The 26,687-nt window shown below is 37.4% G+C and overlaps 2 long non-coding RNA genes across 5 annotated transcripts in view; both read right to left on the reverse strand.

The window, feature by feature from the left end:
* The window catches only part of LOC111768098 (uncharacterized), a 592,572-nt gene that overhangs the window by 255,473 nt on the left and 310,412 nt on the right, over positions 1-26,687 (reverse strand). The window lies entirely within an intron of this gene.
* The window catches only part of LOC138917858 (uncharacterized), a 55,682-nt gene continuing 46,336 nt past the window's right edge, over positions 17,342-26,687 (reverse strand). The window contains exon 3 of the long non-coding RNA XR_011426441.1: positions 17,342-17,623. This is a non-coding gene — a long non-coding RNA (uncharacterized lncRNA). The remainder of the gene's footprint in view (positions 17,624-26,687) is intronic.

Here is a 26,687-nt window from a genome sequence, read left to right on the forward strand (position 1 = left end):
AATAGCAACTGTTTTCATTTTTCTATGTTCTCTCTCAGTTCTATATCATAACCATAAAATTAACTATAGACATAATAATTAAAGATAAAGTTTATATTGGGATTTCTTAACATTACATCATACACATCTTCCATATTTCTATAACATCTTCAGAATGGTTAGTTCAATACTTGAATAATCTACAGATTTCATTAATTATGATGTCATTCTATCATGGCACTCAGATTATATGCAATATCATTTTGCTACATGAAGCTTTCTTTTTCTTTTAATTATTTCCTTATGCTAAAATCTCAGAAAGAGACTCTTTATAACTTTTTTTTTTTTGAGGAAGTTTATCCCTGAGCTAACAACTGCTGCCAATCCTCCTCTTTTTGCTGAGGAAGACTGGCCCTGAGCTAACATCCGTGCCCACTTTCCTCTACTTTATACGTGGGACACCTGCCACTGCCTGGCTTGAGGAGTAGTGTGTAGGTCCGCACCCGGGATCCGAACCGGCAAACCACAGGCCGCCAAAGTGGAACATGAGAACTTAACTGCTGAGCTAGCAGGCTGGCCTCTATAACATCTGATTTATCATTTTCTAAGTGCAGTACCCACTACACCATTGTCATAGAACCTGCCAACGTCACCACAACCTTGCCAATATTAGGAAATCCCTTTTTTTCTTCCTTCCTTAGTTCTTTCCTTCCTTCCTTCCTTCCTTCCTTTCCTCCTCCCTCCCTTCCTTTCTTTCTCTTTTTTCTCTCTCTATCCTTCCTCTCTTCTCTTTTTCTCTCGCTCTTCTTTTTTCTAATTTAAGAGAAATAAAATTAAATGTGTTATTTTATTGTACAGCATTTCATCTTTACTAAGAGGATAAACAATGTTCTATGTAATTATGGACTAACGTGTGTCCCCTTTGTGAACTGTGGCTTTATGTCATTTTCCCACTCATTATTTGATTGGATCAAGCCTTCCTTACTGAGTTCATCCATAATATGTTTGTTTGTTAAGCTTTATCACTCACAAACACATGACCGTCGGCAAGTTATCTCAGCTCACTGTTCCTAGGTTCCTAACGTATAACATGAGAATAATCATCTCAAAAGTTGTTGGAAGCATTAAATGAATCAATACATACTAAATTCATAGAACATTTTCTGGCACAAAGTAACTCCTCAATAAATATAGTATATTTTATCTAAAATATTCAATATATTGCTGGCTTGTAAAGGCATCTCCCCAGTCTCTGTTGGCTCTCTATTTATTGATTCCTTTTTCTTTCCATACATTTATTAATTCACTAACTTACCAGACTGCATAATTTTGCTCATGCTTAGTTCTTGCTAGAAACATTCTGATTTAACGATCACCTTATAGATTGACGGGCCACTTTCGGATTATAGAATTTCAGGTCCAGTAACAAGTTGTGGGCATTGTACAGAGAGAACTCAGAGCCCCACAGACCAGTCATCTACCCATGAGTGTCACCAAGGGCACTGAGGGTTATGAACCAAGTTCAAGATGTGAGCTTGTATGGAAGGGACATTGCAGTGGGTCTCTGCGCACGCTACAGAAAGGATGATCATATGCTACTTTACAAAACATTTCTTAAACACCCCCTATGTATATGTTACTGAGCTATGAAGAAAAAAACCTAGTGAATTCTCTACCTTATGTTTCTTGAATTCATTCAATAAATATTTCCTGAATGCTGTGCTTCATATACTCCCACCGTCATAATGAGGAACATAGAGATTGTGTAGGTTTAGAGTATGGGAGTAGGAAAAACTTTGAATTTGATCTTGATTTTCTGAGACTGTGGTCCAGAAAGACATGTTGAGTAAGCAGTTGGAAAGATTGGCCTGGAGATCAGTAAGGAGGATGCACCAGAGCCATAGATAGCAGCAAAGTCACAAGAATAGATGAGATCGAGTAGGTGGAGTGTGTAGAAAGAAGAGGACCTAGAATGGAGCCCAAGGAAGACAGACTCATAGAACAGGTGCCCACAAAAGAGGCTGAGGAAGAGTAGAGGGAAAAGGAAAAGCAGCAACTAAGTTGTCACAGATTTCAAGGGAAAAGAGAACTTTTTAAGAAAAAAGAAATGACTAACAGTATCAAATCACTGTGAGAAGTCAAAGAACATTGGAATTGCAAGTGGCCTTTAGATTTATAAAAAATGAAGAGAATTGTGGCCATAAGAACATTTTCAGCAAAGTGGTGAAAAATTGGAGTAAGTTGAGGAACAAATGGTAGTTAAGAGAATAGTGAGAGCGGAGAGGCAACTGGTTTTAGAATTTTTGTTCTGAAGGGTGTAGATATATAGAATAGTAGCTGAAGGAGGCATGGGATGGAAGGAGGGTTTTTTTTGGTCTGGGTTCTGTGAGCGTGTGTGTAGAAGATGGGAGAGACTTGAGCATACTGAAATGCTGATGGGACTCAGCCTAGTTGAGACAAAAATGTGTGTGTGTGTGTATTTATAAAATCTCTCAATATGTAGCAAACATCTATATCTATATTTATAAAGACATTAACATCTTATGTTTTTGGAAAGCTCAAAAAGCTGGAACGCAGTAAAAAAAAAATGTTAGATAAAAACATATAGGACTCTGATAATCAAAATGGATTTTACAAATTCATGCACTAAAGTTTCTGGGCACCAATATGTGAAAAAGAAGGAATTTGTTGTCAAATATGCCTGCAATCCAATCCTAACTTACTAGTTGTGTGATTTTGGAATGATTTACTTAAATCTAGTCAGACTCAATTTATTCATCTCTATAAAAGGGATAATACAATTCTCCTAGCAGATGTTTGTGCTGAACAAATAATAATATTGACTACTTACTGTTCAGGGACCGGGAGCCAGGCCTGTGGATCTCAGTGACATTGGTTACTGAAAGCACTACAGATATTGTTGGAGAGGTACATATAAATGATACAGGAATGGAGTTTGAATGGGTATTGACCCCAGCAGTGGTTGCAACTCACTTTTTGAAATAGCCCAAAAGGCCCTCTTGCCTTTTGTCCATGACCCTCCGTGTCTATGTTGGAATGAAGTGAGTAGAGCCACGTGAGTCCCATCAAAATTTCCCTGGGTTAATCCTTCCAAGTCATGTGAAGATACTCATTTCATCTTTTATACTTTGCACCATTTTTATAATCATTTTGTTTTTTGCCTTTTACTAGAGGAAAATCGGAATTTGCAATATGCAATGGATTTTGAGATAGACCTAGCTATGATATGCTATCAAACAAATTATCACTTAGAAATATTTCTGCTTAGCATCATATAATGACATCTTAGGCCTTCAAAGTTCAGAGTAGAAAGGTGTGAAGAGTTGTTCCAGAAACATGCACACTAGAGATGCCCTGTGCTTTCTTCTACAGTTTTCTGTGGGTGGATTCTGCTTACCCTGATAACAGAGAAGAGTTCTAATCTTCGGTATCTTCATCCCTGTGTCACTTTGTGTTATTATTACCCTCACTGTTGACTTTAATAACCACAACCACTGCTGATAGCCAGCAAACTTTCTTGCTTTTTTTCTGTTCTCCCTCCTTTTCCTCTTTTGTTTCTATCTCCTTTTATCTCCTTCACATTTTTCAATTGTTGCTGGAAATGGTTGATCTTCTATAAGCACCTCTCTGCTTATACGGAGTATCTCTGGAGTCACTAGTTCCAAAAATTGTCTGAGAGAGCTGGGACTTTAATAGAAAAGACAACAGTTCTCATGCATTGAGCATTTACCGTGTGCTGGGCAGTGTCCCAAGAGCTTTCTGTATATGAATCTGCACCAGACCCCTGTGAGTTAGGTATCAGGATTATCTTACTTTATCTGTGAGGCCGCTGAAGCATAGACCGGTCAGTTTCATTAATTAATTTTCTCCAAGTCATCCAGCTAATAAGTGGTTGAACACTGGTAAGCAGGTCTCACGAGCTTTATGATTTTTCTGCCTCTGATGTGTCCTCATTTATTTGAAGTCTGCAGTAGTCTATCCCCTAGCTAAGCAATCCTTATTATTATCAACTTAACTATTGCTCTTATTAAGTAGGGTTGGCTTCTTTAAATGCACATGTCCTGAGTTCAGAAGACCACCACTGAACCTTCCCTCCATGGCATCCAGATCTATATTTTCAGTGATCCTCCTGAAGTCTATCACACTCCGCACTAGGCAGCTCACCTTGCACACAGAGGGTGATTCCAAAGAGATTTGTTAACCAACTGATGGCTCTAGGGCGGTTTTTAAGTAATAAAATTCATCACATGTAAGGAATTTTGTTATAACCTCTCTGAGTTAATTTGACAACACATAGTGAACCAATAAAAAGCCATTAAACCTGGGGCTGGCCCCGTGGCCGAGTGGTTGGGTTCGCGTGGTCCGCTGCAGGTGGCCCAGTGTTTCATTGGTTCGAATCCTGGGTGCAGACATGGCACTGCTCATCAAACCACGCTGAGGTGGCATCCCACATGCCACAACTAGAAGGACCCACAACGAAGAATATACAACTATGTACTGGGGGGCTTTGGGGAGAAAAAGGAAAAAAATAAAATCTTTAAAAAAAAAAAGAAACCATTAAACCTTTTTTAACCACACAAAATGAGGGGCCTTGATAGAAAAGCTCAGAAGTTTTCAGGCAAATAATGTAGTACAACTGAGTGACAAGATGGTTAAGAACACTAGATCTCTTTTTAAATATTTACTATGTCTCCACAGCAAATAAAAAGAAAAATGGTGATTTCAGAACATTTGGAAATGAAAAAGAACAAAAAACTAAAAATTTCCTTAAACCATATAGGTACCTATGTCACAGGGTTTTTTGAGGATTAGGTTAAACAATGCATACAAAGCAGCTGTCAGGACCTAACATATGGAAAGCATCAGCAAAGTTTCATCATTGTTACTGCTTTCATTTCTGTTCCTTGATTAGTGATCTTCAACATTTCTTTGTTTCATATTGCTGCCCTTTGCCTATTTTTCTATCAATAGGTTTATATTTTGCTTATATAATTATTTATTTATTTTTGGAATACATAAATACAATTGTATGATTCAAACACCAAAATTTATAAAAATGTACTCACTGAAGAACATCCTTCCCACCCCTATCCCGCATTAGATGCGCATCCATATCCCCAACTCGGTGATCAGTCTTCTTTGTTTCTTATTTATATTTCCGGAGGACAATATATGCACATGCAAGCCAAGCAAACACACACACACACGTGTGATATATAGTGCATATATATATATATTCTTTTTCTTCTATACGAATCATATCATACCATATACATTTTTCTATGTCTTTCTAATTCCTCCTCGTTGGTCTTCCTTTTCAGAAATTTCCTGGATATTCGTGTTGATTTTCATATGAATTATACAATCAACTTGTCTAGTTTTGAAGAAAAAAAGACTTGGTATTTTTATCGGGATCATGTTAAATTTATAAGTAAACTCAGGAAGGATTAGCATCTTAATGATGTTCAGCCTTTCTATCCAAGAACATGCTATGCCTTTCCATTTGTTCGAACAATCTTCTGTGGCCTTCAAAAGTATTTTAAAATTTTCTCCACATAATTCTTACATTTTTTGTTAAGCTCATGCCTATGAATTTTATTTTTTTTTATTATTATTGTAAAACAGATGTTTTTTCCTATTATATCTTCTAATTTGTTGTTTATGAATGTGGAAAGTATTGACATCTGTAAATTAACTTAGCATCCTGACATCTGAATGGTTTTATTGTTGTAGTACTTTTAGTTGATTTTGTTGGTTTTTCAAAGTATTTAATTATATCATTTGTATCATAATACTTTCAACTCATTGCCAAATTTTATTCTTTTTATTTCTTTCTCACCTATTTACATTGGCCAATTCAACTAGTACAATAATAAACATTGATTGTGGACATCCTTTTTTCTTCTCTTAATATTATATTATTGGATAGCCTATTATTGAACCATCCTGCCCATATGGTATTATTCTTCTAATATGCTGCTGGATTCCAAATGCTATTATTTATTTAGGATTTTTGTACTGATATTGTAGAGAGACATTGATCTAGAACAGTGATTATCCTATCTGACTCCATATTACAATGAATAGGAGCTTTAAAAACAAAAGACAAAAAACAGCAACCCAATAGTGACCCACTCCCACTATACACCAGCCAATTATATCACATACTATGAAGGTGCACCGTCAGTATCTGGGAAAGCTAAGGCAAAGCCAGGCATGAAAACATTGGCATATCATTTAGTTTTTGTATAAATTCAAACGTGTTATTATTGCTGTTTTCAAATCGGTGTTGTGCTCATTTCTTAAAAGTATTTTGAAACTTTTCCTTTTTACCCATGATCTGGAATTATCTGCTTTTTAGAGATTTGGTGGTAATTCTCCTGTGAAATCATCAGAAGTTGGTTGGTTGTTTTTTTATTGAGGGGGGTGGAGAGGGAGGTATGAATAACTGAAAATGTTTTCTATTTCTTCTATGGAAAAATATTTGCTTATATTTTATATTACTTTTATTTATTTATTTATTTACTGGTGAGGAAGATAGCCCTGAGCTAACATCCATGCTAGTCTTCCTCTATTTTGTATGTGGGTCACCGCCTCAGCATAGCTGATGAGTGGTGTAGGTCTGCACCTGGGATCCGAACCCACAAACGTGGGCCACTGAAACCGACTGCACCAAACTTAATCACTATGTCACAGAGCCAGCCCCATCTACTTTATACTTCTTTTAGAATCAATTTAAGTAAATTATTGTACCTAAAATTTTAAATTTATTTGCAAAATACTGAGTAGTCAGTCTCCTTTGATTTTATTTTCCTCAATTTTGTGGTTATTCTACTTCCCTAACTTTGTGAATTATATTTTAGCCCTTTTTTATCTTTAATAATTTAGCTAACAGCTTAACTATACCATTTTTGTTCCTTTTCCATTTTTCTGACTCATTAATTTCTGCAGTTCCTTCTTATTTCTTACATTCATTTGGTTGTCCCTTCTTACATCAGATAATTAATTTTTGTAGTCTTCATTATTTATTTGCATAGGAATTAAAGGCTATGAATTTTCTATGAACATTGCTTTAGCTATATCCTATCAGCTGTAATATTTACTATAGTGTGGTCACCATTTCTTAAATATTCTGAAATTTCAGTTTATATTTCCTATTTGATCCCAGAGTTGAGACATTTTCTTCCAGGACATAGGGAACTTTATTTTCTGATTTTGTTAACAATTTTAGTGTTGTTGTTTTGTAATCAGAAAATGTTTGCTTTGCTATTTATATTTTTGGAGACAATTGTGGTTTCCTTGGTTGCTTAGGACGTGATCAGGGTAAGAGTTCATGATTATTGGAAAATAACGTTTTCCCTCTATTTTTATGGAATAGAACTAAACACACAACACATAAATCTATTATTTGTCTTCTGTATTCCTACTTTTTTTTCACTTCATCTAATCATGGGCTATAAGAGGTGAACTATTATTGTGTTCCTATTTTTCTTTGCATTTCTTATATTTTTTATATGTTAGTGTTATGGTATTGGTGCATATAAAATAACAATTATATCTTCGTTGCAAATTTCATTCTTCAGTATTACAAAGGGACTGTCTTCATCTTATTTATATAAAGCTGTTGGCCTGAATTCCTTTTTGTTTGATATTAATACCATGTTACCTTTTATCTTTTCTGTTTACATTTGCATGGCATGTCTTTGCCTATCTTTCAATTTTTCTAAATCATTTTGATACATGTATCCTGTCCTTATTTCTAACATAAGTAAGAATGCTTCTAATGTTTTCTCAGAAAGCATGATGATGGGTTATATATAATAGATGCTCTCCATCAGGGATGATTCTGCCCCCCTAGGAGATAGTTGGCAATGTCTGGGGATATTTTTGGTTGTCGCAACTGAGGGGGGCAGGGTGCTACTGGCATCTACTGGGAATAATGCAGGGATGTTTCCAAACATCTTACAATGTACAGGACAGCCTCCCACCCACACAGACACCCACAGAATTACCCAGCCCAAAATGTCAATAGTGAGGAGGTTGAGAAACTCTGATATACAGAATGAGTTTGTTCTGTGATACAAATTTAGATCACTAGTCCTTTAATATTTGATTTTAGATGACAACATACTGCTATGATAAATGTATTTGGTCTTAGTTCTGTCGTATTATTTTATGTTTCTTTGTAGTTATTGTTTTTTAAGTCTTTACTATCTGGTCTGTTTTCTTTTGCATGTTTATAGATCTAATGTTTAAGAACGTGGTTTTTAATTTGTTTTAATGATTACTTTTATAGCTATATCTTTATATAATATCTTTGGTTCTCTAATTTTGTGGGCTGTATCAAATAGTTTCCTACTATGAGCAATGAAAAAAGTATCATGTTTTCTCTTTCTTGGCATCCCATTCTGTTCCTCCCCCACTTGATTTTGGTGAATAGTATTATATTTAACATTTACCTTTGTACTACTAAGTGGTTATATTTCTACAAGTTGATTTATCAGTGGTAGATAATATTAATCCACAGCTATTACAGATGAACAAATAGTCACAAATCTTATTTTCCATCTGCTTTCCTCTTCTATTTTCTTGGTGATATTATTTTTACAATGATATACTGCTACTCAAAGCGTGGTCCAGGGACCAGCAGCATCAACATCAGCTGGGAGCTGGTTGGAACGATAGAATCCCAGCCCTCACCAAGACCTAATTTTTAAGACTTTGCACTTTAACAAGGTTCCCAGGTGATTCGCATGTACCTTAAAGTTTGAGAATTGCTAACCTATAAATTTTACATTCTGTCTGTCACTCTGTTTTCTGTGTTGGTGTTAGTCTTAGTTCTATCAAATATATAGAATGTTCACTGCCAGTCCTTTTGCTGTATTTCTTGAAGTTATCTCTTATTTTCTTAAAGTTCATTTTCTAGTAATTTCCTCTAGAGGAGCTCACTGTGAGAATGCACCTTGACTTTTTGCATGTTCAAAACAGTTGGTTTATAGTCTTTATACTAGAAGGAGAGTGTGACTACTATAAAACACCACTCATATATTCTTTCCTTAAGTATCTTGTAGATTTAATTGTACTATGTTTGGGAATTGAAAATTGCTATGGAGAAGTTTGAGACCAGCCTGATCTTTAATCCCTCAAAAATGGCTCACTCTTTTTTGCCTGGCTGCTCAAGTCCTATAACTTTGCTAGAATGTTCTTGGTGTTGAGTGAAATGGGTCAATTTTCCTAGAACCAGGGCCCACTCAACAAGTAAATTCAGTCTTTCTTTTCATGAAAATTTTCTCAAATTATATCTCTAAATAGTTGTTTCATTTCATTAGTATTGTGTTTTCTTCCATAAGGAATCCAAATAAATTAATGGTGGGTCTCCTTTTCATGTCTTCTATTTCTACCATCTTCTTTCTAATTTCTTTTATCACTTTCTTTATACCTATTATATTTCATTGACTTGTCTTATTTCTACCCCATATACTTATCACGGGCTCCACAGTGTCTCTTAGCCTAATGATGCTTCCCATGTCACCTTTTTGTTTGTATTTCATTATTTTCCTTCCACTTCTTTCCTGAGTTTTTCCAGCTCACTTTTCATTCTTTCTAGCCCTCACCATTTCTTTCCTGAATTCTTGCATTTCTGCATTGTGGTTTTGCTTTTTTTTAAGGAGATGATTTTTTAGAAAAATAATGGCATCACATTTATTCACAATTTTCATCTGTCCCAGCAACACTGTTCTAGTGAATGTTTTTGTCAATAAATGATGGTGCTCTTTCTCTCCCTTTTAAATTTCATCCTTTATAGATGCTGGATCCATTTTGTGTTTTTCTATTTGTATCTGCGTATTGTATGACTTGGGGTATTTCTGGAAGCGTGAGCTGTTTGTAAGAAGTTGCTATAAGTGTGAAGGAACCAGGTATGACCCAGGCTAGCTATTTCCATAGAATCTCTTCCCAGATAAAGCCAGGGTCCTTCCTGCCAATGTGGCTTATGTTCATAATTCTTCATGGCATCTCCACCTCCTCCAGCATGGTGAGCTTTTTTGGAGGGGAGGGGGTGGCTCTGTCACCTCCCCATTCAACCTCACCTTTGAACCCTCTTTACAGACTAAGAATCGACCTACTGTCCTTTATGGTGTGTCTCTGACTCCAGGAAGTACATTTGTATCAGAGAATTATAGCACCTGGTGCTGTTGGTTCTGTGTCCTCCATATTCTCCCAAACAGATCCATGCAAACACTACTGGCAGCCCTCGCAAGCATTCTACAGTCTGTATTCTAGTTCAATCCAAAATACCAGCTAGTTTTTTTTTTTTTTTAAAAGATTTTATTTTTTTCTTTTCCTCCCCAAAGGCCCCTGGTACATAGTTGTATGTGGGTCCTTCTAGTTGTGGCATGTGGGACGCTGCCTCAGCGTGGTTTGATGAGCAGTGCCATGTCCGCGCCCAGGATTCGAACCAACGAAACACTGGGCCGCCTGCAGCGGAGCGCGTGAACTTAACCACTCAGCCACGGGGCCAGCCCCACCAGCTAGGTTTTTGCTTTCCTTTCTCCATGTTGCTTTTTTGAGAGTTCCCAAGAAGACAAAGGAAGAAGGCTGAGTTCACGGACACATGTTCCTAGGAAAATTCTTCTCTCGCTGATTTTTTTAAGAACTCTTTAGATATATATATATATATATATTAACACTGTCTTTTGTAAATGTTCCAAATATTCACTTGGGGCTTTTTTTTGCCTTTCCGTTTTTGGCATAAATAAAATTTTAATTTTCATTTCATCAAACCTATTTAATTTTTCTGTATGTCTCCTTTCTATGCTTTCATTCTAAAATGGCTTTCCCCACACTGTGATCTATAAGTTGGTACCATATATCGCATCTAGATATTTCTTCTGGATTTATTTTTTACATTTAACTTCTTAATTGATCATAAGTATATCTTCATATATTGTGTACGGTAGAGTTCTAAATTCTTTTTTCATCTTAATTATTGCAGTTTTATAATGTATTTAGTGCAACTTTTCTCTATCACTTTTCTTTTTCAAAATTAATTATCTTTTTATGTTTAGATTTCTTTCCGGAAAATATTCCCAATTTGGAGATATTCAGTCTCTCTATATATAGATATAGAGATAAATATAGATAATTCCTTCTAATTAATTCCTTCTAATTAATTCATTATTTGACAATAATAATTTTCCTTTTTTTTAAAGATTGGCACCTGAGCTAACAACTGTTGCCAATCTTCTTTTTTTTTCTTCCCAAAGCCCCCCCAGGACACAGCTGCATATTCTAGTTGTGAGTGCCCCTGGTTGTGCTATGTGGGATGCGGCCTCATCATGGCCTGAGGAGTGGTGCCATGTCTGCGCCCGGGATCTGAACCAGCAAAACCCCAGGCCACAGAAGCGGAGTTCGCGAACTTAACCACTCGGCCATGGGGCCGGCCCCAGACAAATAATAATTACTTCCAAGGAAATACAGGTAGCGGGGAAAAAAGTCATGATACATTAAAAAAAAATTAGGTTTAGTGATTCAAGTGTGTGTAAATTAAAAACAAAATCAAGATGGTGAATGGTTTAGAACTTCTTTCTTTACCTTCCTCTCTCCATTGTGCTTCATCCAAATCACATAACTTTACTCCTTTTCTATCAATAATCACAACTTGGAAAAAAATAATACTTTCTTAATTTTAAAGTAAGTATAACTTTGAGTCTCAGTATATTCTCCTAAACTAGTTCCTTGAGTTTTGTTTTTTTTAATAAATCCTTCTAGTAATTTAAATCCTTGATAAACAGGGGAAAAAATAACTTAAAGGAGAAGCAAGTAGATAATAGAGAGAACTGTGTGAAACACAGACCACAACATGTTAGATAACATTTAACAAAACATAATGGATTGTTGCCAAAATAAACAATAACAAGAACAATAATCAAAGACTACTAATAATTAGTAGTAGTCGTATTTCACTGGCTAGCATTTATTGAGCTCTGGCTTGCCCAGAATTGTGCAGAGTTCACCTAGCATTTCATTTAATTCCTCACAAGCACCGAGGAGGCAGCTGTCTTGATTAGCTCAGTTCCGTTATCAGGAAAGTGGAGCTTAGGGAGGCTAAGAACCTGCATGGGTTTGGTCTGCATTGAGGGGGGAGAGAAGGATCCAACCCGGTCTGCCTGATTCCAAAGCCTCTTCACTTCACTATGCTTGCTTGAGGGCACTGTTCAGAGAAGTGAGTATATCAGCAAAAATTCTGCCCGGAAGAACTCAACTCAATGTGTAAACAGATCAGTAGGCTGTAACTGGATTTTCCAGCTCTTCCCAGAAGCTTACTGCGGGTGCACTGTTGTCATAATGTCACACAGCCGGCGCTGGAAATTCTTCTCTTCTCCTTCCCCAGCACAGTGAACTCACTATAGCAAACATGACCACGCTGGCCACTAAGTGTGCTGTTAGAAGGGTATCCAAGGTGGGAGAGGAGTCAAGTCATGAGGTTAGGAAACAGAAGGAGGTGGACAAGTTAGACGAGCCAGCAGCCATTCATTCGACACTCAAGAAATATTTATTAAGGGCCTGCCCCATGCCAAACACTACTAGAGAGCTTGAGATTCATCAACAAACAAAACAAAGATCCCTGTCCTCATGGAGCTTGTATTCAAGTAGGAGGAGATAGACCAAAAAACAGCCAACAGCAAAATTAGGTCGTAGATTAGAATGGAATAAATGCTCTGGAGAAAGAACAAGAGTAGAGGAGGTGGGAGAGTGGGGTGAGGGGCATGCAGCAAGTGTTAGGGGAGCTCCCATCAAAGCAGTTTCCACTAGGGAAAACTCATTCACATGCCAAGGCTTTCAGAAGTGGTAGAAACACTTGCTTGGTTCTAGCCCCTTTCCCTGTAACAACTGCTAAAGTGCTTATTGGCATCAGTGTTACCACGATCATCATCATCACGATATTATTATTGACTATCATTTATTAAGCAATTATGACATGTCAGACACCATAATGAAACCATTTTACAAATGATTTCACTTAGCACTCGTTTCATGTTATCTTTTCAATTTATCTTTAATTGGCACTTTTGTATAATCTTGTTTGGCCCATGAGAATGGGCCACAGGAGGTCCCACAGTCACTTCCTTCATATTCCTCATGGGGCTCTCCACAACGCGAGGCCTTCAGGAACAGCGTACACAGAGCATAGACACTCAGAACATATTTGCTGATGACTGAAAAACAAATACAGATTCATGGAAAAACAGTGTGAGGACCAAAAATATGGAGGGAGAAATCAAATGGCAGGGGCCTGTGTGCACAATACCAGGAAAGCTGTGAGAAGAGGGCAGCCAGCGCTCAGCAGGAAAATGAAAGCAGAAGCACCACTGACCACCAGTTCTTCGCACTCCCACTTTCCTCCTGTTGCCATTTTCTTTTCCTTTCCTTCTTTTTCCCCTCCCACTCCCTTAGACATTTCACTTGCCAAGGATGCTGCCTGAACTGCTCCCGAGCAGTCTGTGCTCTCTCGTAATTGATAAATGGAGGTGTTTTCCAATAACCTTATAAATCACAGTATGCAAATGGTTACAATCGGGATGGAGAAAAGGGAATCTGCTAGGTTATAGAAGACATAAGTACCTTGAAAATAAAGAATAACCCGTGCAAAATGACAAAGATAATTTCTTTTAGCATAATTGCCTGGCTAGGTATTAGCCATGAAATTACAGAAGAAAAAAAATAAATAACCAAACACCAACAACAGATATTCCTATTTTAAGAGAATAAAAAGGCATGATGTATTCCAAAACAGTTTGTGATCATTAAATTACATAACCTGTTATGTTTTATCCCTAAATGGCTTATTTTTCACTGTGTTTTACCCTGTTTGCTACCTCAAGTTCTCTCAAAAGTAGGTGGAATATGAATCTTAAATTAATTTTTTTATCACGTCAGAAAAAAAATCACATGCCAAAGCCAAAGAGGTCAAAACATCAAATTGCTGGGGTATTTCTCACTCTGAGATATAAAGAGTTAATGTTAACTTTTTAAAAATATACGACTGCTATTATTGTTGAATCATTATTTTTGATTCAGCACTTAACATTCATAACAGGAGCTTCTTTAATTTTGTGGGAAGCTTTGCTAAATATTAAATATTTCCAAGACTCTTTACAGCCAGGAATTGTGGATTTCTGTATACAGCATGCTATTGTTATGATTTAACCTAAAGAAAGCCAAATTAAAACTGATTTACTAAATAGGTTAAGGATAGCATACTTATTCACGATTTCAACCCTATTTCATGCTTAGACAGGCAGATCTTAATTATACACAAAAGAATAAAAATGTTATTAGCATGATAATAATTATTTAGAAGATGTCCTCTTTAAAAAAAAATTTAAACCAGTATTGTCTTTTGTGCAGCTACATTTTTCCACAGAATGACAGCTTTGCTAGTCATAGATATGTTCAAAGTACATATACAATATTCAAAGCTGTACAGCAGACATGTTATCTGCATGAGCTCGGATATGCAGTGCCAGCGACGCACCGCACACTAATCATCATGTCCTACCCACAGTACTACATGCAAATACAATCCTTTGTGACATTTTGTCAAATATTTTGAGGATTCTATACTCCTTATCATACCTCCATCCCCATGTCCTCATCAACAATCAGGCACCCAGAAATCAGTTCCACGGATGGCACAGACTCCAGCTAATCACAAGCATAACACCATGCCAAATTAATGAAAAGAAAATTAAAGATTACATATAAGTTGCTAACAGGCAGGACACGGGCAAGGCCAACTCAAGTTTGCGTTTACCGCCTTGCTGAGCCGTGTACGGCAGAGGCAGCCCTGGGAAAAGCAACTTCACCCTGTATTTGTATAGCCAGAGATGTAAACATTACATATAGTACCCAGCATATGACATAATGGATAAATCAATGTAAAGGTCCTGCATTTGGAAAACCTACACCATGAGTCAATACCTATTGTCAATGAGCCCATACGATCAGATTGAGAAAATGTAGAAATGTTTCAGGACTAAAGAGTTGGCTCCAGTACAAGCAATGCATTTTTGAACATTGATTTGCCAGAAGTGTATCTGTTGTCTGTTGCTCCAGGCTGGCATTTTTAATTATTTCTGGGACAAATGGATCAGTGATACACAGAAAATCTGTAGGGTTTCTTGTCAAATTAATAAAATAATAATGAAAGTAGTCATCTCAGACTGCAAACTGTCAAAAATCCTTGAGAGATCTATAGTAATCTACATGGTTAAACAAACTAAAATGCTCCTGCACGCTATTTTAAATCCTAAGTGCGATGACATAAAATAGATTGTGCAGTGTCCATTGTCTACAATGACACCTACTGTGACAAAACCCAACTATGTTTAATGACCTTTTTAAATCTTATACCTAGAGTCCATAAAAGCATTGTAATTCAGTTGTAAAACACACTTTAATAATCAAAATGCAGCTGTTAAAATAGCATTGCTCATAATTCTAACTTGAGGCAATTTTTTTGTTTTTAATGCAGAAGAGCAGACCACAGTTTAAAATTCCTATGAGGTCACTATCGGCCATTACAGTGTTTTTTTGCAACTTAATAATAGATGTTTTAAAGTTTAAGTGCAGCCTCAGGCACTCATAAGCATTTATTACAAATCGCTGGTTGCCTCCCTTATGCAGAGAGGAATAACATTTACATACAGTAGCACGGATTAATAAGATAAAAAATTTGAAAAAGCCGTCAGTCAGGGAGCGAAACTGGTGCTAATAAAGCCCACTATATTCTTCGGAAATATCAAGCCGTCTGTTCCAATATTTTGCCATTCCCCATGAGGTATACAAATCCAAATCAGATAAGTCTCCAGCAACGGCAAAGACATGCTGCTCTGCTCTCCAGTGGCACCCGCGGAATCTTTTATTTATCTTCAGAGCAATTGTACATTCTAGTATACTAAAGACTGAAATAAACTGAACATCACTCTTCAGAAAGTTTCATAAAACGCGGCCCTCTCCTTCCTTGTTTGCTAAACCATGATTAGTGAGAAAAATGCACCGCAAAGTATGTATCATGGTAAGGAAACATAAGAGTAGGCATGGGACCCCTGTAAGCAAGGGCTAGTTAAACAGAACCACATCTTGCTGGAGTTTAAAATGATGCTCACGTGAAATCGGACCTAGAGGAGAGAAAATTGCTTTAGGAAAGGGAGTCTTGCCTGTCCTCCGTTTTGGAGTGGCTCAAACCCAAAGGTGCAGGGGAAAGCGAAAGCAAAACAGCACACATAATTTTATACAATGATTAAACTGCAAAGATCCTTGTTATAACAAATCACTGTGTCACTCTCCCCAACTGCAGCATAACAAAACTGCACATAAAATCATTTCTGCCCCTCGGAACACTGCTAATTAAAAAGTACAACCGTGAGCGTTCTGATTGGGGATGAGGCTGCCCGTTATTTCCAGCCCTCGTGAACATTGATAAAAGAAATTTATTTATTTATACATAATTATTATTGTTACCCTACTGAACAGTGCTGGGGATTTAGAGAAATGAGACGCCACGGTTCTAATTTTTCTTCAAGAAGTCTGCCATATTAACTCCATTGAATAATTACTGAAAAGTAATACACTCGTGTAATATTACCTTATGCAAAATTGCATTAATCAAAAAGTGAGCTTGCTGCAATCAAGCAATTTGGGGGTAGGGAAGGCATACATGCATAGCATATTTTCCTCAGGACTTATTTTCCTTACAGCAGGGTATTAACTAATAGTTTTGTAGCAATGATCCCATGAAAAAAGGGAAGTAAATCAGAGGGGGGACAAAACACAGCCTTGCTCTTACATAGAGAGGGCCACATAACTGGCAGAGGAATGACCAGTTACTATCTTGACAGCCTCCTTCATTGCTCTGACTCTGTACACAATAAAATAAATCCTGCTTGACCTCTCCAAGGAGCCAGACCATTGTTCCCCACGCGCAGAAGTAAATGTAGATGCTTAATTACACCTAGGCAGCTTTAGAGAACATGGGGCTTATGCTACAAAATGAACAGTTTCCTGTTGTGGTAGGCTTTCTTCGGAAATTAAGAAGGAAAAAAAATGTATACGTGTGGCAGATCATTCCAGGTGTGCATGAAACGTGGCAAATTAGCAAGGGTTCTTGTGCATACATAATGTCTCATAAATACCGGAGTCCTAACAGCACTAATGCAAGTGCAATCATTTTTATAGCCTTTTGTCTTGTAAGTTTTGCTGAGAAGAGTGGAAGGTGCCTCTCAGATTAGAATCTAGCCCTGTGAGATCACAGGGGATGAAAGAGCATTCATTAGAGATGTGCATTTCATTTCTTTATTATTAAAAGGCCCAGTGGCAGGGTGGCTGGCTGGGCTGCTGGTTATTTTGTTGTTGTTGTTGTTGTTGTTGTTGTTGTTTGGGTTGTTGTTTTTGTTGCATTCTTCTTAGTGGCCGTGGCTGTGAAGTGTGGTTTGTTCCACCGGCCTCTCCCAGGCTGGCTGTGACTAGTGCCCATTTTGAGATTAGGAGATTAGGTTATTCATCACTTCAGGTGCTCCCCGCTGTGCCGCTACTATCAGAGCGCAGCCAAATCAAAACATCTCTGGAAGGCATTTCAGAATAATTGAATGCATCATAATTTCCCTATTAATACATATCTCATATTACAGATTATGCATGAAATGTTCACATTATCTGTTACTTTTTGTTAACGTCTTGCTCTTTGCCAGTAAATTTAATACACAGAGTGAATCAGCATGCCATGATGAAGGGATAGGTTACTGATAGCCATTTTTTTTCAGGATTCAGTAGAAAATTAAAGTAAATCGATCATTTTATAGCCCCACTGGAATGGCTACAAGGGCATGTTGCTAAGCAAATGGTAATTTAAATGTACTGTGTAATTTTTCTACGCAATTTACTGAAGGCAGATTTTATTTCTCAGTTAATATCAGATGCTCTTTATCTGTTAGTGCATGATGTATTCATGATAGACAAATTATTAATCTATGTTTTGACCAAATGTTGCAGCTTGACAACTGGTCATGTAGGCACGAGAGGAGTTAAATCCTGTACCTTGGAAGAATATGACTATTATTAATACCTGAAAAAGTCAGATGATTAATCCAATATTCACTGGTATAAAAAGCATGCACTAATTTCCAACAAAAAGTAATCAAAGTAAATCCTAATGAAATTTCATAAAAATGTCCACGTCTTATAACAAAAATTTATATTCAGTATTTTCAAATTAATCACAAATTTCTATCTCATGAAAATTATCGGGCCACAAAAGACGCCCTTTTTTAATATTTTAAGATTTTTTTCAATATTTTAAATTTAACATAGAAGCATTTAACTAAGTACTGGAAATATAATAAACATTTTAAGACAATTACATGTTATCCATGGTGAAAACTTGTCCTCGGGCATATTCAAATAGTAAATAATTATTTTTCCTTTTCTTTATAAAAAAGCACTTAGCCTATATACCAGGGTAGTTTCAATTTTATAATAAAACAAAAGTTCCATATTTTAAGACAAATAAGATACATAAAAGTGTCTCTATTTGACGACGCCCATCATTTTTATGAAATTAAAAAAGCAAAAGAAGGCGGGCCCCATTTCCCATTCAGGTCGCTGAAGTAAAGGCGGGATCCTCCTGCTGCTGGTGTACAGAATGTATTATTGTCATTAATGAAAAAGTTAATGGGCCATTTTCTTATATATCAATTTACATTTTACAATTTGAGTATACAAATGATATGTACAGCAGAGAGCTGATTATTTTTGCTCAAGGAAATAGTTTTAATGTGTTTTTATGGACATCAAATGTTGTGAATAATGATGCATCCACAGAATGCAAATAGGATGACAGCTCTTGGGCTGTGATCAACAGTCCTTGGATAAAAGGTCTGCTGGGACAATGATGTTCTGTGGAGGGCCTGAACAGTAAAAAATGGGAAACAAGGAGGACACCGGGATATTTGAAAGGTAGATCAGCAGACGGGATTTGGAGTATGTCACTCAGATTCAGACATCAGATAATAGTCCCAGTATTAAGAGGAAAAGGCATTTAAAAGAGAATGTGTCTGTGTAGCAGTGAACTACAGACAGAAAGATATTGCTGATTCTGCTTGATAAAATCAATTTCTGAAATTAGATATGGCTCACCATATAAGAAATGAATTTTAATAACACATTTATACTACAGTCTCAAATCCCCTTCAGTTTGCTAATGTGGAGATCACGTTTCCTCACCACGGAAAGGCGGTCACTCTGCAGGCAAATAGGAATGTCAGGAATACTACACAACAGAGTTCTTTGGAGAAGATGTGAAGAATAATTTCTTGAATTGACCCAAACTAAGTCCCTTTTCCAAGAGGCAGGGAATTATGTCAGATCTGCGGTGAGACCACGAGTGCTGTCCCTAAAGAGCAGCCATTCCTCTAATTGGCCATTGGAATTGGTGGGCAGGTGCTGTCTGCATATTATAGCCCTTGCATTCCATCCCAAACCTGTAAGGACAACTGAGGATTTTGGCGACCATCCCAGAACTGACCTCACCAATTTCTACCTGGGACCAGGTTACAACATAGGCCTGTAGACATGCACCCACACACACACACTCAGGCTACCATGGCGGAATACCAAGACATCTGGATGCAAGTGAAAAGTTCAGTCACTCATTCATTTCCCCTTTTCATTTGCATATTTGGGAAAGAAACTTAGTATTCTCCTGTCAATGAGACTTCTCCTTAAAAACCAAAACAAAACACTTTTAAATAAGAAAAAAATAGAAGTGAGGCTGAGTTAACTACTTAAAAAAAATACTCCTTGGGGGGCTGGCCCCGTGGCTGAGTGGTTAAGTTCACGCGCTCCACTGCGGGCAGCCCAGTGTTTCGTTGGTTTGAATCCTGGGTGCGGACATGGCACTGCTCATCAAACCAAGCTGAGGCAGCGTCCCACATGCCACAACTAGAAGGACCCACAACAAAGAATATACAACTATGTACCCGGGGGCTTTGGGGAGAAAAAGAAAAAAAAAATAAAATCTTAAAAAAAAAATACACCTTGGGTGATAACTTTCTGCATAAGTAAATATGATTGAAAGAAGTGCTTATGGGACCATGTAAATGCAAAACAAAATGTTTCAAAAACATTTCCTAATATGTTTCTTATGATTTTGAAAGAGAAAGGGGCCACAGACAGAAGCAAACATGACCTGAAAAATAGCACCCATGGTAAGCTGCATCAGGAAAAATTAAATTAAATGGGAAGACAAAATCCTATACCAGTTACATTTTTATTAAAATATGGGGATTTCCCAAACCATCGACAATGCAGCAAGACTAGAAACGTATATTATGTCTTCAGTATATAATAAGAGACAGCTGAATGTAAAGAAATACCTACCCATATGTGAATACAAATAAGAAACATAATGGAGATGGACAAATTGCTCTTCAGGATGAAATACAGTGATGGAAGTGGAATTCTATTGCTCTGAGAATCCAGGATTATCAAATCTTTATTTTTCATTTTTTTAACAACGCAAGAATTGACAAATTGGCAAAGCTTTTGTTCCCAGATTACTTTCTTACATATTTCTTTCACCACTTCCTACTCTGCCATGCAAAAGCTCACCTTTAAGTGTTACTTAACCAATGATAAGCAAAGTTTCCTGGGCTGCTTTCATAAGTATTGCCTAGAAAACTGCACAATGAAAACCACCACAACCACCACAAAAATGAATACCACCTTTGAAACTTCCTTCCCCTAAACAAGGACAGTTATGAGTCGCAGGAAATGGAAGACCCATATGCCTGCATTGAAACCTAGATAACTGGAATTATTTGAAATTTGAAACACGGAGCACACAAAAAATTTAAATTTGGAAAGGCTCCTAGAAAATTATTTAAGCTTCCAACATTACTTCGAAGAGAGCGTCCTTTCCACCCACCTCTATGCAAAACAAAGTTACTTCTTTAACTTCTCTCTCTGGTCTGGAAATCAACATACCTACATCCTCTTATATTTGAATTTATCTTCTCTGCCAAAATCCAGCATCAGTGCCTTTAGGCGCACATAGGAAATGAAGTGGGCTGGATCTGCTATCTTTAGCTATCCTTCTATGCGTGACTAAAAGCTGAAGAGTTAACTGACCTCATATGTACATAAACTACTAGTACAATAAAACTATTTTCTCCTAAAAAAACTATATACATAGTTTCTTTATCTTTTTAAATATATATATGCATACATATACATATATATGTTTTAACTCTAACATGTAAGCATAAAGGTATTTTAAAAATATATTTCATTGCAACAGGTCATTCAGTTAATGGAATTTTATTATATAGCTTGAACTATATTATTTTGAGTACAGTTGAGTGTAGCAATTTTTAGTGCAAGTTAGAATTGATCAAGTTTATTTCCTCTACTTGATTATCCAAGAAATCAAAAGTGCCAATGGACCCTGAATATTTTGTCAAAATCGAAAGGATAGTATACATAATCTAAATTTCAGCAAAAGTTGTGTTTCACCTTTCCAGTCTAGATCTAAAAATCTCACTCTGGCTTTCTTTATAAAGAAAATGAAAGTGGTCTCCAACAGAACCAGGTATCACTTGAAAAAAATTGACACTCAAAAGATTTTAACTCAGAAAGCCAGAAAATGACGAGACAACTGGTCCCAATCACCTAAAGGAGTCATCATTTTACAAAAGCATTTAGTCTCATTTTTCCCATAAATAATGTTATAAAATTAAAGAATCAAAAAAAATTTTAAAAGTCACCTATGATCCCAACTCTACAAAATAACCTGTATTATTTATTCCATGTCTTCCAGTTCCTAAACATACATACATTTTACATATTATAGATAGCATGTGCATTATACTTTTCCACTTAACACTACGGATTAGGCAATCTTCTTGCTTATCAGAACTCATTGGTCTTTATAGAGACTTTTTTTTTTTTTTGGTGAGGAAGATTGCCCCTGAGCTAACATCTGTGCCAATTTTCCTCTATTTTGCATGAGGGACTCTTCCCTAGCATGGCTTGATGAGTGGTGTGTAGGTCCACACCCAGGATCCGAACCTGCAAAGCCCAGGCCACCAAAGCAGAGCCCACAAACTTAACCACTACACCACTGGGAAGGCCCCTACAGACTATCTTTTTAATAATTGAATAATTTTTCAATTGGAAGCCGCATCGTCATTTTGTTTTCAAAGAGGAAGCTTTTATCCTCTGATAGAAAATAAAAAAGTTAAGGCCAGAAGCATCATTTCTGACTGCTTAATATCCCCTGTATTGATGTCAGTACCACGATCTACCAGGCTTCTGAACAATGAACTGAGGATCTTAACTTAGAAGCCACAACTTTAATTTCATTCATACTCTCAAACTTTAAGAGAACTTAACCAATCAAGATCACTGAAAAGTACAGAAGTTGCAGTTACGCCTGCCCATCTTTGAGGGACTGAGCTTGCCTCCACAAAAGGCTTCTCCAACAAAAGAATCATTTGCAAATTCCAAACTCTCTTTGGAGCTATTCTCCAGGACACCGAGGCAGTACGACAGCCAGGACCATTTGTAGGTGCATTTTGCAGCCAAGTGAAAAATACATAGAAAACATCTCACAAAAATGGACCAAATCAATAAAGCAAATAAATGCTCCTCTTCAGCACGCAGCAGGTACAGCCTTATTTTCCCACCATTCTAAAGTAAATCAGCAATCTATCCTGAAAAATAAAAAGAATATTTCACCACAAATTGACTGCATTTAATAAAATGCAAGCTCTCTTGCCCACACAGAGAAAATCTGAAATCAATAGTCAAATTCGCCATCTTCTTTTAAGTGAGAGAAACTAACATATAACTTTATTGTTGCCCCATGAATTATCCCACGGTTCTTCACATTGTGGCAAGAACCCTGCCAATTCTTCACTTTTCAGGTAAAGAAGAAAGACAAAGCACAGGAAATAAATCAACAAATGACTGTCTCCTTTGGCAAACAGATGGATTAAAAAGAAAAATAATTTCCTTGTTAAGAATATACTCAGGACACCAATACACGAAATGTATTGTTAGGAAGCAACTAACATTTTTTAAATTGAGAAGAGTTTCTTCTCTAATGGATTTCTGCAGCACTTTCTCTGAAAAACACCATGCAGTGTTGAATTAGTTAAAGGAAAGAAGGAGTTTAATATGGTGCTTCATCCACCATGGTGGAATACTTTCAAACGGGCACCAAGATGGACGCTTGGGCAAACACAAACTGTGGGCAACATTTTATAATTCCAACCACTGTGGTAATGCCTCTGCCAAGTAAGCTTGGGAAGAAGAATGCTCCTGAAGGGCCATTTTCCTGGCCTTCTCTGTTGATGGGAATTTGCACGTGTAGAAAGGTCCCAGGGCAAAATGTGTGGCACTTCGGTGCCCCCTTGTGTCCAATTTGGCACCAGCATGAACCACACCAGGACTATGTGGAGAGTGGAGCAGGAATTTCTTAAATCCTACAAGAGTGCAGGTGGGGCGGGGAAGAATTGAAATTTTCTACCTCTCTATCTGTGAAAAAGTCACTTGCTGGTGCAATGAAAGATTTCCACGCTGCTGTTTTCTCACCACACTTAGGATGCCCTCCACCTGAACCCCTTGGGTGAATTTCATCTGGCGATAAACCAGAAAGAATAGTCCTGCATCCCTGGCTTCCGGATCCCCATAAAGAAGGAAAATCATTTTAGATTGAAGATATTATGTTCTTGTTACCAAGATATAGAAAAACTGGAGATAGTATTTAAAGTCTTTTTGATAGAGTCTTGCTTGGCCTCAAATCTCTCCCAAATTTTGAATCTTGCCAGGTCATTTTATGCATTTTCGTGACAGTAATTATTTCATTCCCCCACCATTATTCTTTTTGCTACATGCAAAATGACTTTGTAGAAAATTGGGTCACCAATGAATGCAAGAAAGTAACTACATTTATCAGCTCCATTCTCACTCACCTACACATACCTCAAGCATTAAAAACCAATTCTGCATGTAATAAAGCTTGGAAATTTTTCAAATTCAATGTTGGGTTGAGGGCAAAGGACAATTTCTCCCATAAATACAAATTTGCTTGTGATGTTTATTTCTGTAGATGGTTTGACTACAGATCCAGAATTGGATTGCAGTTCTGTCTGCAAGAATTACCTGGAAACCATCTACTCCTTCTCAACACATTTATTCGCACAGCTCCAAAGACATTCCAAAGTGGAGGTTATACGTTTTCTGTGACAGAAACGACTGTTGGACATTTCAAACTTCATATTGTATCAAAGGATGGGAGGATAAGGGAGCCAGTGAGAAATCAGAGAAACAAAAGGCTGGGAAAATAAAGCAGTGAGAAGGGAAGTACATGAATGAAGAAAGGAAAGAGAAGAAAGTGTCAGGCTGCCGATCTCGGTGAGAATGCCTTTTCTGTGTCTAGTGGAAACAGTACAATTGTGACTTCCTTTTTGCTCTTTTTCTGGAAATCATTAGAAATACATGTGGGAATCACAAGATTGCACTTAACGGCTGTCTTTATGTTTTTGGTAACACAGTGGGTCTCATGGACAATGGACTTTCCTCTGTTCACCTTCAAAGGCAGGTAATCCCGGGGTTGTCCCACCACCACTGCTGCTCACTGATTCCCTCCTCTGCCTCCCCCTGCACATTTCCAACACGATGAAGAGGAAAGCCCCTCGGTGACTTTTCAGAATAGTAAACTACAGTTGAAAAATATTTCCACTGAACATTTTCATCCAAAAACAAACCAGAAAAAGGCTACAGATTGAGGAAAGAGCAATGATTTTTCTTCTTCAATCTCAGTCACAGCCTCCTCCATAGCTTGCAACAAACAAATGGTATGCTTTCCATCTTCATCTGCTGTCAATAGTATATTTACTTGACGTACTTTTCCTTCGGTCAGAATGGTTTGGACTTCCATGCCCCGTGCCCCCTGCAACTAAGGACATTTATTTAAAAAGACTCCCTCTAGGGAGGGTTGTGAGTCTCTGGAGAATAGGAACTGCCAAAAACAGGGATTGAATCTATCACCTTGACCTCCGTCATGGTACTTTTCAATCCAGGATTTGCCACCTTGTCTGTGGCACAGTACTGTGCCTAGAATACTTGCAAGATAAGTAATGTTTTGAAGCTACTGTTAGTAAAGTACAAAAGTTTGTGAGTGATTTTCTTTACTACATACACAGATGAGAGTAGCTTCAAGGTTTTCCATGAAATAAAAACTATTCCAAGTTTTTGCTTTGGGAGTTGGGAGAGAGAGATGAGGAGTTACAGCTGGTGCCCCTTCTCACCCAGAGCTCAGGACCTAATGTCCAATCCCTTGATGAGGAGATGCACTCAAAAATAACCACCAGGTAGAATATTCACCAGAAGAGTTAAACTATCTTATCTTATGACAGAGACCTTCAGCACAGAGTTAGCCTGGGAAAGGGAGAGCAATCCTCAGTGATCTCCAGCCCAGAAGGAGAAGACAAGAAATATTCCCAGTGTCTAAATTCACATAATCTAAGTTGGAGAACTTGACAAGGGAAGCACCCACATTCTGAAACGTCTTCCTCAGATCATCTCATAAGCTGTGCTCTTAGTTTACTCAAGTTTCTGCTCAAAAGCTGCCTCTTTAGAGAGGCTGTTTCCGATCACCCCATCTAACAGAGCAATGTCAACCTACTCTAGATCCCTATACTATGCTTTATTTTCCTGGGTAGCACGTATTACTGCCTGACATTATATTATACTTGCTTATTGGCTATCTCCCCCAGTTGAATGTAAACTCCATGATGGTTTTGTCCACTGTTATATCTCCAATGCACAGAAGAGTGTCTGCACAGTAAATATTTGTGGAATGGCCAATTGAATGAACTTCGAGTACATCCAAATAAGTATTCCCTATATGTAGACATGTCTTTAAAAAAATCTGGAAATTCTCTGCTTCAATCAATTACCTTATGCTTCTCCAATTTTGGAATGACATACCTGAGAGTAGCCACATCAGGAAATATTCAAATCTCCATGGTTAACATATTTGATATTTTGCTTTACAGTTCTCAAATTTTATTGTGCATCTGAATCACCTGGAGAGCTTGTTGAAAATCAGTTAGCTGGCTCCATCCCCGAGTTTCTGATTCAATAAGTGGGTGCCTGAGAATCTGAATTTCTAACAAGTTCCCAGATGATATCGATACTGCTGGTTTGGGGATCACACTTAAACATCACTTTTTGTCTAAAATTGGGCAGTCATGGCAGCAGGGGATGGTTGTTAGGTACTTTAGGACATTAAAACACAGATACATTATGGAGTACAATATAAATTTTCCCTGCATTTTTAAAATAAAATAGGGACTGTTAAGAAATGGCTTGCTTGCTGTGGGTTGACTCAACATGGACTAAGAGTTTAACTCTCCTGTGTCATTAAGGATACTTGAGTGCACACGGTTGAAGAGAACTGATTTAAGCCATGCCGGAGTCAAGATAGACACTTCATGAGTGCTACAAGTTCTTGAATGTAGTGAGTCCCTCAAGAGTTGATTCAGAAGGAAATATTGGTGCCTGGACTCTGGGTGGGTAGGGAGGGGAGGCCCTCTATTAGGTTAACAACAACTTTGAAGTGG

This window comes from Equus caballus, chromosome 15, assembly GCF_041296265.1.
Source record: "Equus caballus isolate H_3958 breed thoroughbred chromosome 15, TB-T2T, whole genome shotgun sequence".
NCBI lineage: Eukaryota > Metazoa > Chordata > Mammalia > Perissodactyla > Equidae > Equus > Equus caballus.